Below are 15,068 nucleotides of genomic sequence, written 5' to 3'. Positions count from 1 at the left end.
TGCTTGATTCACTTCTATGAAGCCCGGATACTCCAAAACGGAGACTTACCCGTATCGGATACCGATACTTCACCGATACTCACGGATACGCACCCACGAAGTATCGGAATTAATTATTTGAATTTTTAAAAAATATTTTAACAGATACTTATACGATACTCCACAGATACACAAGGATACTTATAAGATACTTCACATATACGTGTCTTAGAAAAAGATGAAGAGTAAAAATGTGAGACAATGTTGTAAACATTCACTAGAAAATTATATGATTCAATTTTAGATACGCATCACTAGAATAGTTTCTCGATGAACCACTTCAAATTATACTTCTTGTGGATGAAGATAACGAGAGAGAGAGAGAGAGAGAGAGAGAGAGAGAGAGAGAGAGAGAGAGAGAGAGAGAGAGAGAGAGAGAGAGAGAGAGAGAGAGAGAGAGAGAGAGAGAGAGATAGGTGATTCACTTATTCAACATTAGATAAAATCAAAGTTTATTTTTTCAAGTATTTTACATACATATAAGTTTTAGTATAAATTTGTTGTTAACGAATCTTAGCCGTATCGTATCCTAAATTTTGAAAAATTCACGTATCTGCGTATCCATATCGTATCGTACCCGCACTCGTATCCATATCCAGGCTTCATAGATTCACTTTGAGCTTTCCCATAGAATTTTTTATTCATGAGTAAAATAGTGGTTTTCTTTTCATAAATTTACAGGATAGTAAATTGTATTTATAGACCACAATCAATTCAATTATGTGTATACCAATCACAATTTTATTATTATAAAATAATCTTTCAAAAAACAATAACTAGCATAAAATTAATTTAAATCATTATATTTGTATAATTAAATTAGAAAACTAATCATTATTTCATTAAAGAAAGAGTGATTTTTCTATGAGATTAGAAATAGATCAAATTAGTCTACAATAATAAATCGAATGGGAATGGTCAGATAATTTTATTGATACTTCGTCGATGATCACTACAAGAAAATCTATAACTATTTGTTACATTATCCACAACTTTACCATGGGTAAACGTAACTTACCCACCGACTACTCAGAGACACACGGGTCGTGGACAACACCTTTGTTTGCATGGTTTATATTTCAATCGTGGTTCATATTCTAACAATAGAGTAAGAATTTGAAATATGAGTCATCCGACCTTTAACGAGTGTTTGATTCAACGTGTTTCATGGTTTCCTACGTTTTGTCAAAACAACAATAAACTTTATAAGTAGAAGTTCGGTTTTGTAGCTTATGTAAAACCGCGGTAAAAGCATGGGTTCACATGATGTGTTTGGAGATGCGGACGCGCAACCAAATTACATAACCATAGTTGTAGCAATTCTATGTTGGTGCATATAAATCCAGTCGTCATGATTTTTGTTAATGCTTATAAATCTTCTAATATAACTTTATAGTTTTTAATGCTTGAGTTTGTCTACGCACAACGGGCTCAATATAGGATATGAATTCTCTCTACATCAAAATTGAGGTACACATAATTCGCTTAAAATTAGATAAGTGTTTTCGAAGAGGTAAATGTAATATTTATAAGTGTTTTTGTGAGTTAAAAAGTTGTCCCTCTACCTTTGGTCTAAGACACCTTCTCTTTATTCTATTTTTTCTTTAACAAAAGAATAAATAAAACAAGTGACCTTTTTTATCATAGTCCACATTGTGTTGTTTAACAAGTGTATATGCGTGTGTGAAAGAGACGGTACAAATTTTTTCTATACTATTAATTAACTTTAAAGTTTTTTTTGAAAGAAAACAAACTTTAAATTTCTTTATTTATTTTTTGGTTACTTTTAAATTTCTTTATAGACAATCGTAAAATGATTATTAGTGTTACTTTAATTATTTAAAAATTCTTTATTAAAATATAAAAATAATGGTCTTATACGTGTAAGAAAGATAAAAATAAAAATAAAAAATAAACCCTTTGACTTTGAGAAGTGCATTAAGTCATTATAAAAAAGTACACCCTCTCAAATTTTACCTTGAAAATGTTTTGAAAAGTGTTGAAAGCATTAAAATATAGGGTTAATTAAGTAAATGGTCCCTATAAATATTTAGAATTTTGTTTTTAGTCCCTACAAAATAAAATCACACTTTTTAGTTCATATAAAATTTTTCATCAACATTTTTCGTCCCTATAAAAATTTTCCATCAGTATTTTTAGTCCCTATAAAAAATTTTCATCAACATTTTTGGTCCCTAAAATACTTAAGAAAAATGACACAGGGACTAAAAAGTGTGATTTTATTTTGCAGAAGTGTGAATATTTATAGGGACTAAAAACTTAATTAACCCTAAAATATATACTATATATAAAGAAAATAAAATTAAAATACATGAGTTTGAGCTGATTTTTTTATTATCTACTTTACTTTTCAATAAAAAAAAGTAGAAAGAGGAGCACGTAAAGCCCGTCTTTTCGCTAGTATAAATAATCATGGTAGATTTAATTTAAAGGTAAATTTAGAATAATGACATAAAATGTAATAATTATAATAAACTTTTGCTTGTATTTAAGACCATGAATTTTATTTTGTTGTGCTTAAATACAAGACCGGAAGGAGTAAATCGTTAGATAAACTAGTTTGAATTTAATTATATCACTTCAAAAACCATTGACCAGATTATAAAGCTCAACTAGAATATATTTATTTGAAAGAAGAAGTATGACAAAAGCTGATTTCAGACATATTTATGGAACCTATGTGAACGCATTTTCCAATAGATATTGACAGGGGCATTTTCAATTTTAGGGGGTCTGTGAGTAACATGGAGGCTTAAAGAGCAAAATTCTACAAGGAGTTAGCAACTTGGTACTGCTTACCATTGGCCCAATCTCACCTACCTGTGAATTGGGCCTGTTTCACGGCTCATAATATCAAACAAACAAGATTATTGCTGTTTATACTAAATGATTTGCTGTCACACATCTTAAAAAGAATAAAATGTATCAGCGGTAGTTAATTACATTCGCTTCAAAAAAGAAAATTAAGCAACGAACTGCTCATCTTGTGTTTATTATAAGGGTCCTGTTAACCAATGATCCCGGGGCACTGGTTAAGGAATCCAAAAGTAGAAAAATTGTCTTGGAAATATAAACGGTTACTTTTGACTAACTAATTATTACACCACTTTTTAATAAAATTTTACCTCTTTTAGCTGCTTAACCAATGCCCCGGGGGCACCGGTTAACATTCTCCTTATTATAATTGAGATACCAACTAAAAGTATATATAACTGTGATCTCTAATGAGAGAGTATGAATGTCGGAAACGATTATACATAGAAGATAATGAATATTGATTTTACTTAGAGTTTAATTAATACTCTCTTTAGTCGTATTTATGAGCAACTATTTTCTTTTAAGATTCATTAAATAACTGATATAGTCCAGATACATCAATTATTTAATGAACCTAAAAAAACAATATTTAACTATAAATGCGATCGAAAAGATATGTGCGTTATTGATTTAAAAAATTTTACATACAAATATTCAATTATATTTCGTTGTATAATGGTATACGATAAAGTTCAAATTTCATCGGCAACAATCGTAAAGCGTTGTGTCCCACACGAAGACTCCATCATGTGGTTGGTTCATAAATAATATATTTTTGCATATAATTTGGGACAGTGTAGACATAAATACAATAGCATAATCATGAGATATACTCCATTCGTTTTAAAATGAGTGTCGTTTAAGGTTATTACACACATATTAAGAAATACAATAATGTTGTCTATAGACATGACACTTTTACTAAAATAGCCTTGTTAACTATTGGTGCATTTCCCATCATTATAAATTAAAGTAAAATGTGATACTTTGAAAGTAGTGTGCATAGTAATAATTTAGGGGTACTATTGAAAAAAAAAGTACTCCCTCCGTTCCTTTTTAAGTGCTACTTTTTGAGAAATTTTTTGTTCCTATTTAACTGTCACTTTCAAAGTCCAATGCAACAATAAATGTTGTTTTACCAACATTACCCTTAGTTATTTATTGTGGAGAGAGAAATATATGAAATAAGATATTAAATGACTAAGGCTATTATAGTAAAAGTATAGATTATTGTATAAGAAAAAGTAACATTTATTGAGTATCTTGGTTTGTGTAAAATGTTAAAAAGTGACACTTAAAAAGGAACGGAGATAGTAATTAATAATACATTGGAAATTGAAAGTGACATTCATTTTGAAATGATTTTTTTAATTAAAACGACACTCATTTTAAAACGGATAGAGTAATTTGATATACCTCTAAACAAACACTCCGTACATAGTTAAATCCTTGCTTAAAATTAATCATGATTTCACATGTCCACACGAATCCTACAAATAACACTTGTCAAATGTTAAGAGGAAATGGAAAATGATAAAGTTTTTTTTTTTTCCCTAGGAAATCATGAAATTTGTCTCTCTTTTTTGAAAAGGGAATCATGGGATTTCAATCAATGATATAATGCCATGACTATTTTTTTTGAGGGAACATTCGTGACATAGAGTATTTTCGTTTAATTAAATCAAGGTCATCAAATCAATAAAATGATTCTCTCAAAAAAAAAAAAATCAATAAAATGATTCTCTATTGTCATTAGTAGTGACAATAGAGAAGAGAGTGGCATCTCTTTAGTTCTCAGTATATGAATGCAGGACACATGGTAGGCTTAGAAAGAATAATAACATGCGTGAAGCAGTGTAATCTGCTTATAATATGTTTTTATCACTTAATTAATTAAGCGCAAGTGCTTTATCACCAAAACGGTGGCCACATCCAATAATTCCAACTAAATCCTTCGTATGAGAGAATTGATGGATAGTAATCCACACATAGGAACGAAGATACATAGTCACTTTGTGAGTGTGGCCTAGAAGACTTCAACAATACTTTTTACCCCAGACAATCACTAAGAAAATAAATCCACCTACAAGGCAAACTCTCTTCGGATCAGACATGGAAAGAAGAATGATGAATTGGTCTCGGAACTATGTGAGTTCGACATCAAATTCGAAGTTAGGAAGGCACTAAAAAGAAAATTTCAACAAGTGGGCCATCTTCGTCAATGGATCATTTAAATCCAAAAAAAGTGGCACCAACATCATATTAGAAAACGATAAAGGTCTGATTGTTGAAGTATCCTTGGGGTTATCCTTCACTTTAACCAGCAACACAACATAATATGAAGCCTTCCTATTAGGTTTAAGGCTAGCCAACGACATGGGAGCAAAGATCATAAAAATTTGCACGGACTCCCAACTCATAGCATCCCAAGGCCAAAGGAGGATTTCTAATAAGCGACGAACATCTATCAGAATACGTAGATCGAGTTCAACAAAAGTTGAAAAACTTTTGACTCAATGAAAATCCAACATGTTCTTCGCGAACACAATACTCAATCTGACATACTCTCCAAATTGACAAGTACCCGAACAAAAGGGAGAACCAAGTCAGACATCAACAAGTTCTTACAAAATCAGGTGTTGAGAGAAGTAAAAGAACGATCGACATCAAAGACGTCGACATCAACAAGGATTGGAGAGATCCCATTATTTATTACATCATGAATGCATGGTGATCTTCTTCAAGATACAATAGAAGCATCCAAAATAAAAAGGAAATTTTGCTCTTACTTCATATTCAAAAACATCCTTTACAAACGAGGATTCTCCATTCCACTAATCAAGTGTCTTGGCCCCCATATGAATCAGAAGACGCTCTGTTCAAAGCCCACGCAAATGTAAAGAAATTACCGCGAGCAAGATATATCTGGCCTACAGTGCAATAAGATGTAAAACAATATGTTGTCAAGTGCAAAAAGTGCCAACATCATGGAGATATGCAAATTCCTCCTCCAACAGAGTTAATAACACTCACTTCATCATGGTCTTTCGTGTAGCGGAAATAGACATGTTGCGACCATTTTCATGGGCTTTCAGGCAAGTCAAATTTCTCGCAATTGCAGTTCATTACTTCACAAAATGGATAGAGGTGGAAGCCCTAGCCAAAATAACATAAAAAACGTCCTTCGTTTTTTTTTTCTTTTCCAAATGAAACATCCTTACAAGATTTGGCATGCTAGTAATTATCGTCACAAACAACATGCCAAAATTCACTGATCCAAGATTTAATCCTTTGAGAACTTAGGTGATTATTGGAGGATGCCAAGGGAAACTGGGTCGAAGAACACCTAGTGTTGTGGGCGTATCGAACCACACCCCAAGGCCACATGCGAGTCTTTATTCCATCTAACTTACGGAACAAAAGCGGTCATGCAATTCAATATGGATGGACTGAAATAGATATTTCAACTATCCGTTACTTAATGGCTATCCACGAATAACATAAATCGATATTTTAATTACCCGCTATTTAATGGATACATATGCGAAATTAATGGTATTCGTGTACGCAAATTAATATCCATACATGTTATTAAACTAAGCAAAATACATAAATATCCTTACATAAATAATATAAAAGACACTTTAAACTTCCATAAGAAAAAACACATTTTTTTATGGAGGTTGATGATTTTTTTTTGTTTAAATGAAATGTATATATGGGTATTAATATACATGGATATTGTTATATTTTGGTAAAAAGAAGAAATGAATGTGATAAACTTTTGTTGTTAAATGATAATTAGTATTTTTTTTAACAAAAATCAATTTTTTGTTTAAAAAAAGAATGTTATCTATGGATATTTGTATATACCTGTTGATATTTTAAAATTTATGGATTAACCGCTTTGCGATTATCCATACGGATATGGAGCGGACACAAGTATTATACGTAGGGCTGGCAATGAGCCGAACCAACTCGAAAATAGTTCGAGATTCGATTCGATAATTGATTATTTGAACTTGGTTCATGAACCTAATGAGTCGAACTTGAGTTTAAAATTAAGCTCGTTAAATAAATGAGTTGAACTTGAGCTAAGTGTGGTCCGACTCGTTTGGTTCATGAACCAGTCCGATATATATATGTATATGTATGTATGTTTATATAATATGTAATTTATTACAAGCTTCTTCTAATAATTATGTACTTTTACATAAGAATTATTACAAATTTGATTAATAATTAACGAACATTATAATAACATAGAGAGGAAAAAATGAAGCTAATAGTTTTATGCAGGCTTTTAAACAAACATATACTCTAAAATAGTCCCACGTCAGGGAGTTTACAAAATATTAGAGAGAGCAGTATATATATACACACACAAGAGAAGTGCATCACAATCAATTACAATGTAAAAGCTATAGGTAGTTTATGGATTGTGCTACAGTAGTAAAAGCTATGTACGCTTCATAGTTTTACTAAAGTTAAACTTTTTTTTAAATATGTCAAAGGCATATTTTTGACAAAAAAAGGCTTGTGAAGTATGCAATTCGAGCAAACTAGTTGAACCTAACGAGCCGAACCAAACTGTTTGTGAACTTTAAACAAGCCGAACTCGAGTTAAAAAAAAGATTCGTTTCGAACTCGAGTCGAGTTTCGAGCCGAACCAATTTTTATCGAGTCGAGCTCAGACAGGTTCGACTCGACTCATTTCCAGCCCTAATTATACGTCTTGTATTCAACGAGACGGGTAAAGATATCATAGTATCCATGCCGATAGAGGTCCATTTAGATCTCTGAATATGATTTTTGACTTTGGTGTGATTAGTCTAGGTATGGTTTTTGTGACCCAAAATAGGGTCGCATTCAGAGTCTCGGTGGAGGAAAAAACACGAAAATCATTATAATTCTAATTGGATACACAATTCAGGCCTGCTTGTATTGTATATATATGTGATTAGACAGTGCTACAAACAAATACTATGAAATTGAGGACAGTTTTGTGAACCACAATTAACATGATAAGTAGATATATATGTAAAGTGGAATGTTGCATCATTTGTCTGGGTTTATACTAACACACTATATATGTCTGTGGTGGTGAGTGATGCTATGAAGTCTTTTAAGATAAAGATAAGATTACATTATAAAAAATTAACGGTACTTACGCCATCAATGAAAATATGAGATAAGTATATAATTATATAATCCACCCTTTAACTTTTTAAAAAAAATATATTCATCCCTTCACTTTTTCAAAAAAAAATCTATATATAATTTAATCCCTTAAATTCCAACCCATAATTTATAACGGTTGCACTAGTTGCCTCAAGGTTAAACAGTTGTCACTCATGTAAGAGTCCTAGCAACCTAGTACTTTCTTCTATTGATCAAAATTTATATGAGTCTCGTATAAATTAAATTTCAACTAATAAAAAAGGACGTGTTGATCAACAATGAATTGGTTTAAATGATAAAGAATCTGATCTCTTAAATATATAGTTAAAAGTTCGATTTTAAGCTAATGCGTGTGAAAAAAGTTTGGTTGAAAGGAAAGAACCCACCTTATGTGCTCTACAGGTTCTTCGACGAAGGTTAATCACACAGTGAAAACTTTACACCAGTATTATGCTAACAAAAAATAGAGTGTGCGCTAAAACATGTGTTATGTGTTAGAGATGTGTTGTTGGTACAAATTCTCGCTGAATTTCTCATTAGTACAAATTCTCGCTGAATTTGATGTTCAAATTGAATGTTAATGAGGCCAAACAATCTGTTGGGGACGTGGATGCCACCATTTTGTGGGTAGAGCACTTAATTTTATCTTCTAAGAGCTTTCTGTGCCTTATGAATAGCAATTAATTAGAAGTATATTGAAATTTGAAGGTGGTCCCGTTCTCTTGTATACACCCCTCTCAGTAGAAGATCAACATCTACAACATACCTCCCCATTTTGAATACTTATATGAGTGTTCATGTACACTTTTTTTTTTAATTAAATCATGTACACATTATTTAATTTATAGCTTTTTTATTTTCTATTTAAAAAACACGCAACTCTTCAATTCAACGTTTTAATAACCTTACAAAATGAATCCCACAAATAATTATATTACTACACATTATAATGAAATTTATTCATTTTAATACAATCTACTAAGTGGAGTTTGCAAAAAGTTAAGAGAAAGTGTTTTTGTAGTCACCTTTCTTTACATGTATTCAAATTTTTTACTTCACAATATAAGTGTTTATTTAACTTGATGTTAAATCAGTGAAACACTCACACATTTAGATACATTAATTGTCTCATTTGAGTTGTGCATGATTCCTAAAAATTAGTTAATTGTGTTGACTTCAATGATGAAATGATTTTCATTTTTTAAAGTAATAATTAATCTGAAATAAATAAATATTGTAAAGGAGACACTTAGGCTTAAGTACTTATAGTGGCATGCATCAGATCTAGGTTAGATCGGACTTTTTTAGAAATTTATTTCACTAAAAATGTTAGACTAGATGCTATTAAAAGAGTGTGTATTCTTATGAGATCGACTACTTAAGTTAATATGAATAGTATTTTTGTCCAATTATTATTATATTAGATTTTGAATTTTTATTAAACTGTAAATTTACTAACCTTTTCAATAATTTGAAGATACTAGTCTACATTATTTTTATTATTTAAGTGTATTGTTATAAAAAAAAAATGATGCCGTATAAAGTTAGATACTCTAAAATACCATTTAAATATCAAAATAGAACATAATATCATTAATCTGTTAGATCATTTAAATATCAATGTTTGTAGGGAAGGGAATGAGCTATTTGTTTTATGTGGACAAATAACATAATTTGATATTATTTTTTTGCGTCAAAAAACTTATTTAACACGAAAAAATATGATAAATGATATAAAGATAATGGTGGTTTTAATAAATTATCTTTATTAACTATTGATGTTTATTTATAAATTATAATGGCTAGACATTAGTTGTGTTTTGTAGAACAACAACTATAGTCATGTTACTTGTTTTATAGGTTTGGTTTTCCATAAGAAAAATCGATAGGGTGTCTTCACTCGATATAGATGACTTGCTTGTGAATTATTTGGAAGCGGCGTTATCAAGTTGTTTTTTGTAATGAAGATAGGCTTAACGTGCCTCTTGATGATTTGATAAAGGCATAAAGTTTTGGGTCAGGGGCGGACCCACATTTGGGTCTACGTGTGGCTAAAGCTCCACATGTTTTTTCCTATTATTATTTTTTTTATTTTTTATAATAGATGTTGATGTTGATGTGCCTAAGGTTGTTAAAATTTGCAATAAACATGATATTGATGTGCCTAATATGGATGCACCGCTTACGCAAAGGAAGAAAGCTAGATAACTTTCAACTTCTAGTGTTTCTAATTTGCATCACTTTAAGAACAGTTGCATGAGCTCAATGCTAGGTTTGTTGAAGAGAATACTAAATTTTTACAGTGTGTTTCATGCTTGAGTCCCGCAAAGTCATTTGCAGCTTTTGATGTGAACAAATTATTGAGGATGACTGAGTTTTATCCAAATGATTTTATAGATTTGCTAAGTTGAAAGGGCTTTCAGATCTTTGTGCAAAACTTGTGGAAATAAATAAGTGCAACACATTTGCTATTGTTTATAAACTTTTGAAGTTGGCTTTGCTCTTACCAGTAGCATCTGCAAGTGTTGGACGCGTTTTTTTAGCTATGAAGTTGTGAAGAGTAACTTATGTAACAAAATGGGTGATCAGTGGCTAAATGACCGTCTTGTAACTTATATGGAAAAATATATTCTTTTAACAATTAGCAATGATGTCATTTTATCTCATTTTCAACAAATGGATAGGAGACGATTTTCATTGTAAAATATTGTATCAAACAATATTATTTCTTATTTTTAATATAGTTTGCATTATTGTTTCTTTGAAATTTTAGCTCCACATGTACCTAAAGTCTGGATCCGTCCGTGCTTTGGGTGTTATCCTTGATTAAAAATAAAGTTAAGGGTTTGTTCTACAACTTTAATTCATTGAGTATTCAACAACGTATGAGTTTAAATTAAGTGTGGTTAATCTTTTTTTTTTTTTTAGGGAAAGTGTGGTTAATCTTGGATTTTGATTTCTTTTTTGTTGGTTTGGTAACCCCGTTATGTTTCGGCGCATTTTTTTTCTTAACTTTTGTATATTTTCAATTTCAAATATTAGACTTGTTTTCCTTCAAAAAAAAATATTAGACTTGTTTTTTTTGGTTGTTTTCTCTAGTTTTATTTTATTTTGCCATCTTATGTATTTCATTATAATCATATTACATATATGAGTATTTTTTTTTGTGGTGGTCGGGTTTTGAACCCAAACCTTGCATATATTATGCATTGTTGCTACCAACTGAGCTAAGCTCACGAAAACACGTATATGAATATGATATGGGTAGAAAATATAGTCAATTAAAACTACATTAAAAATTAAAATTGACATTATTTTGGCATCTTATACAAACATAATTATGTTTTACCTCAAAAAAATTGCAAATATAATAGTCCCAGCTGATTAAGATCCTCGTTTCTTTTATTTGCATGTGGCCAAGACTTGGATATCGTGACGTTATAACAATAATTACAGACGATGCCGTATGTAATGGATCATATAGCATAATAAACCTTTTCCTCACACACACAGAGTGACACAGACTTGGATTAATTATCTTAATTTAAACTAATGACACGATAATATATAAAATATGAAAAGATAATGCTGTTTAAAGTTGGCTTTCTCATTCCCTCAAATCTCAACGAAGACAATGACTCAAATAATTGGTCTTTGTTTCAGGTGTGCTGGCATCATCATATGATTGGTTTACCACAAATAGGTTGGCCATTACTAATTTGGGTATGGGGAAGCACATTAACTATTGTCTCCTGAATCTACGGATACCTTGCATTCATATAAGATAAAACCATATGCATTCATGTAAGATAAATAAAAAAGTGTGCATCTTCTCCATTTTCTTTTAATTTATCATTTATTCTCTCAATTATTAAAGTTTTTTAATTTGTCTAGGTTCAGTCGACATGAACATTGCAATATGCAAGGATCGAAGTGTGAGTTCCAAGTTTCTTATTTATTCATCTTAAATGATGAATTTCTAGTCACTAGACTACTTAACAAAAAAAAAAGTGTTTAAATGTTTTAAGGTGTATAAGAATGATTATGACTTACTAATATAGCACTTTTGCATTTATATTTTCAAATCTATAAGAATGAAATGGAGAGAGTAAAAAATAGAGAGGGTTGTCCTCGTGAGCATAGCTCAACCGACAGGAAATGCAATGTAATATGCAGCGTCTGAGGTTTGAACCTGAGTTTTTCATTTATTCATTTTAAGGGGTGAATTTCTAACAACTATGCCACTTGAACCAAAAAAATGGAGAGGATTTTAAACTCCACATAAAATATGCCAATAATGGCTTGTGATCCTCTCCATTTTTCAAAAGAAATGAAAATGTTTATTTCTCAATAAAGTAATCAATGATATAATTGCATGTTTTTTTAGAACCGTTAACATTAATTGGACATTTATATACAAAAACTACGGTAATTTTGATGTTCAATCATTTAACGAAATGGAAATGATCTATACTCGCTAATTAACATATATTATTTAATTATTTTCTCTTTTTACATTTTATTGTTATGATTGTGTCCAAATCTTATATTCAAAATCTTGTGATGCTAGAAGGGCTAACACATGATTCATATGTGGACTCAACAAGTTCTCGCGTAGGAATCTCGCATCCAAATCACCATCTGGATTCAAGTATCCCTCGCATAGGGTTGTGCATAGACTAGGTTGGGTTGGTTTTGGCAAAAACCGAAACTGAACCATGTACAAAACTCCGGTTCTCTTCTAATTTAAGAATTGTGTTGTACCATCGGGTTGGGTTTAAAACTCCAATTTTCGAGTTGGGTTGGGTACTAGTTTACACACATTATTTTATTTTTATTTCGTTTAAAAATATGATTGTAAGTTTGTAAAGGATGAGTCGTTATATTCTTAAAAAAATGACCAGACCTAAAACTTGAGGTAACTTATTTTCACTATTATTTTAGCATCACCAATTTTTATTTACTCATTTTTTATAGCTTTTTAAAACTTTTGTTATTCCAAATAGAAGTCTTGTGTAGCATGATTAGCAATTCGAAAAAGGAAAACTCTTTTTTGGTACATATGCATGAATAAATGTGCTCCTCTTATCAAAATATATAAAAACTTTTTCTAGCCATGGTTGGAACTGTGGTTGGTTCGGAACATTGTGCCGTTGTGGTTAGGCAATTTTGATACACCCTGATCCTGCTTTGATAAAATAGAGAGGCACTTATAAGGTGCTTGATATATTCCAATTTGAAACGTATCTAGGATCAACCAATGTGATTTATTTATGGTTTGCACTTTGCAATAGGTGGTGAATGATGAATGTGAATAAGGGATGGGGCTTGATGGCACGTCCTCCATTCATTTGACAAAATAAAAGGACACTATGATGTCACCTTCCTCTTCTGCAGCTTGAATATGACTGCTGTGTGAATAATATCATTCATATACTACTTATTTAATTCATGTATAGTATAGCACCCGCAACTTATCATAGACATTTGTGCTGGTCCCGAAAGTAATCACCAGCAGACAAATTAAGTTAAAAATAAATTATTATATTTCAATATAGATCATATCATAGTAGAATTAGAAATGTTACCCGTTAAAATGCTATACATATCATCATGATCCGTGATACCCTTTTATTTTAGATGTATCTGCACTACTAAATCAAATATTTTTAGTTGAAGCATATGTATCAGATTTTTTTATTTTATTTCTTTGACAAATTTATATCATATATATGATCAGATTTTAAATCTTGAAGCACGGGATTTTTTTTTTTTTTGCAGAATATTTAAAAGGTCAGCAAAAGAAATATACGTCATATATATTGAACTTTTTAATTGTGAAAAAACATGAGACTCGTTATACAAAAGTGTATGAATTGAACAAGAAAAAAAGTATCAAAAAAGGATAAAGAAGAAAACATCAAAATATATTTATAAATAGATATGTATATACGATAATAATCTATTTTTTCTGATTAATATTAATTCATTTTAAAATTTATAATTAAATCATATAATTATCTAATGATTTGCATGAAAGTACGCGAGAAACTATTTGCCAACAAAAAGGTTTGCATTTGCAAAGAGAAGTGGGATTTTTTTCCTTTAAATTTTAGTATTGTACATGTACCCTACCTTTGTGTGGAAGGCATATACATCAACTTGGAGTTTTCTACTGTATTAATTAAAAACATAAAGTGCCGACATATTACGTACACAGTGGCACACTACTAGTAATTCCTGTTGGTGGCACCACACAAATTATAGACAGAAATGTTATCTGAACAATCACTTAATTGTCTGTCCAACAACGTATTTATATATTGTATAGTTATGGTTTTGTTTTTTATTAGTTTTTTTCACCTTTTTAAGTCATATTAATAGTTATAAATAATATATTTTATAGGTTAAATATATTTTTTGTCTTTTAAGTTTGACAAAAATATTGGATTAATCTTTTAAGTTTTTTACATTTTAAATATGTCCTTTATATATTTTTTTTTTTGAGTTTCAAATTGGTCTTTTAAGTTGTTAATTTAATTTACCTATTTGAAGTGTTTTAAGTTTCAAATAAGGCCTTAAAGGATAACGGTGTATTAAATTAACAACTTTAAAGATTTATTTAAAACTTAAAAAACCTAAAGGACTAAATATGATATTTTTGTCAAACTTAAAGGAGCAAAAGAGATATTTGACATATTTTATATGATTGAAAAATATGTTGTTAAGTTTTGGTTGTTCAAATAACATTCTTCCATTTATAGACGTTGGATTTATCAAACAATAGGAATATTATATTTTTGAGAGAAAATTAAGATTGTGCCTGTAAACCACTTCAAAGATTTCTTCAAAAGTTTTGTCCGCTCCATTTTTGTCTTGTTTTCTGAAATAATGGCCCTTACTGAAGTCAAGGGACGTAATATTCCATCAAAAATGTGCACGCATGCTTTTCCCTTGTATCCACATTTTTTGTGTGGAACTATTAACACAATATACAATTGGAAAAGACT

The 15,068-nt window shown here is 30.4% G+C and overlaps 1 pseudogene; it reads left to right on the top strand.

Moving 5' to 3' along the window:
* Positions 1 to 8,404: 8,404 nt before the first annotated feature.
* On the top strand, positions 8,405 to 10,761 carry LOC146950915 (uncharacterized; annotated as a pseudogene).
* Positions 10,762 to 15,068: the final 4,307 nt, after the last annotated feature.

Source organism: Medicago sativa, chromosome 2, assembly GCF_051527215.1.
Source record: "Medicago sativa cultivar Bolivia chromosome 2, Bolivia_mono, whole genome shotgun sequence".
In the NCBI taxonomy this organism is placed as follows: Eukaryota; Viridiplantae; Streptophyta; class Magnoliopsida; order Fabales; family Fabaceae; genus Medicago; species Medicago sativa.
The sequence above is the reverse complement of the archived record's forward strand: the minus strand, read 5'-3'. Positions and strand labels throughout refer to the sequence as shown.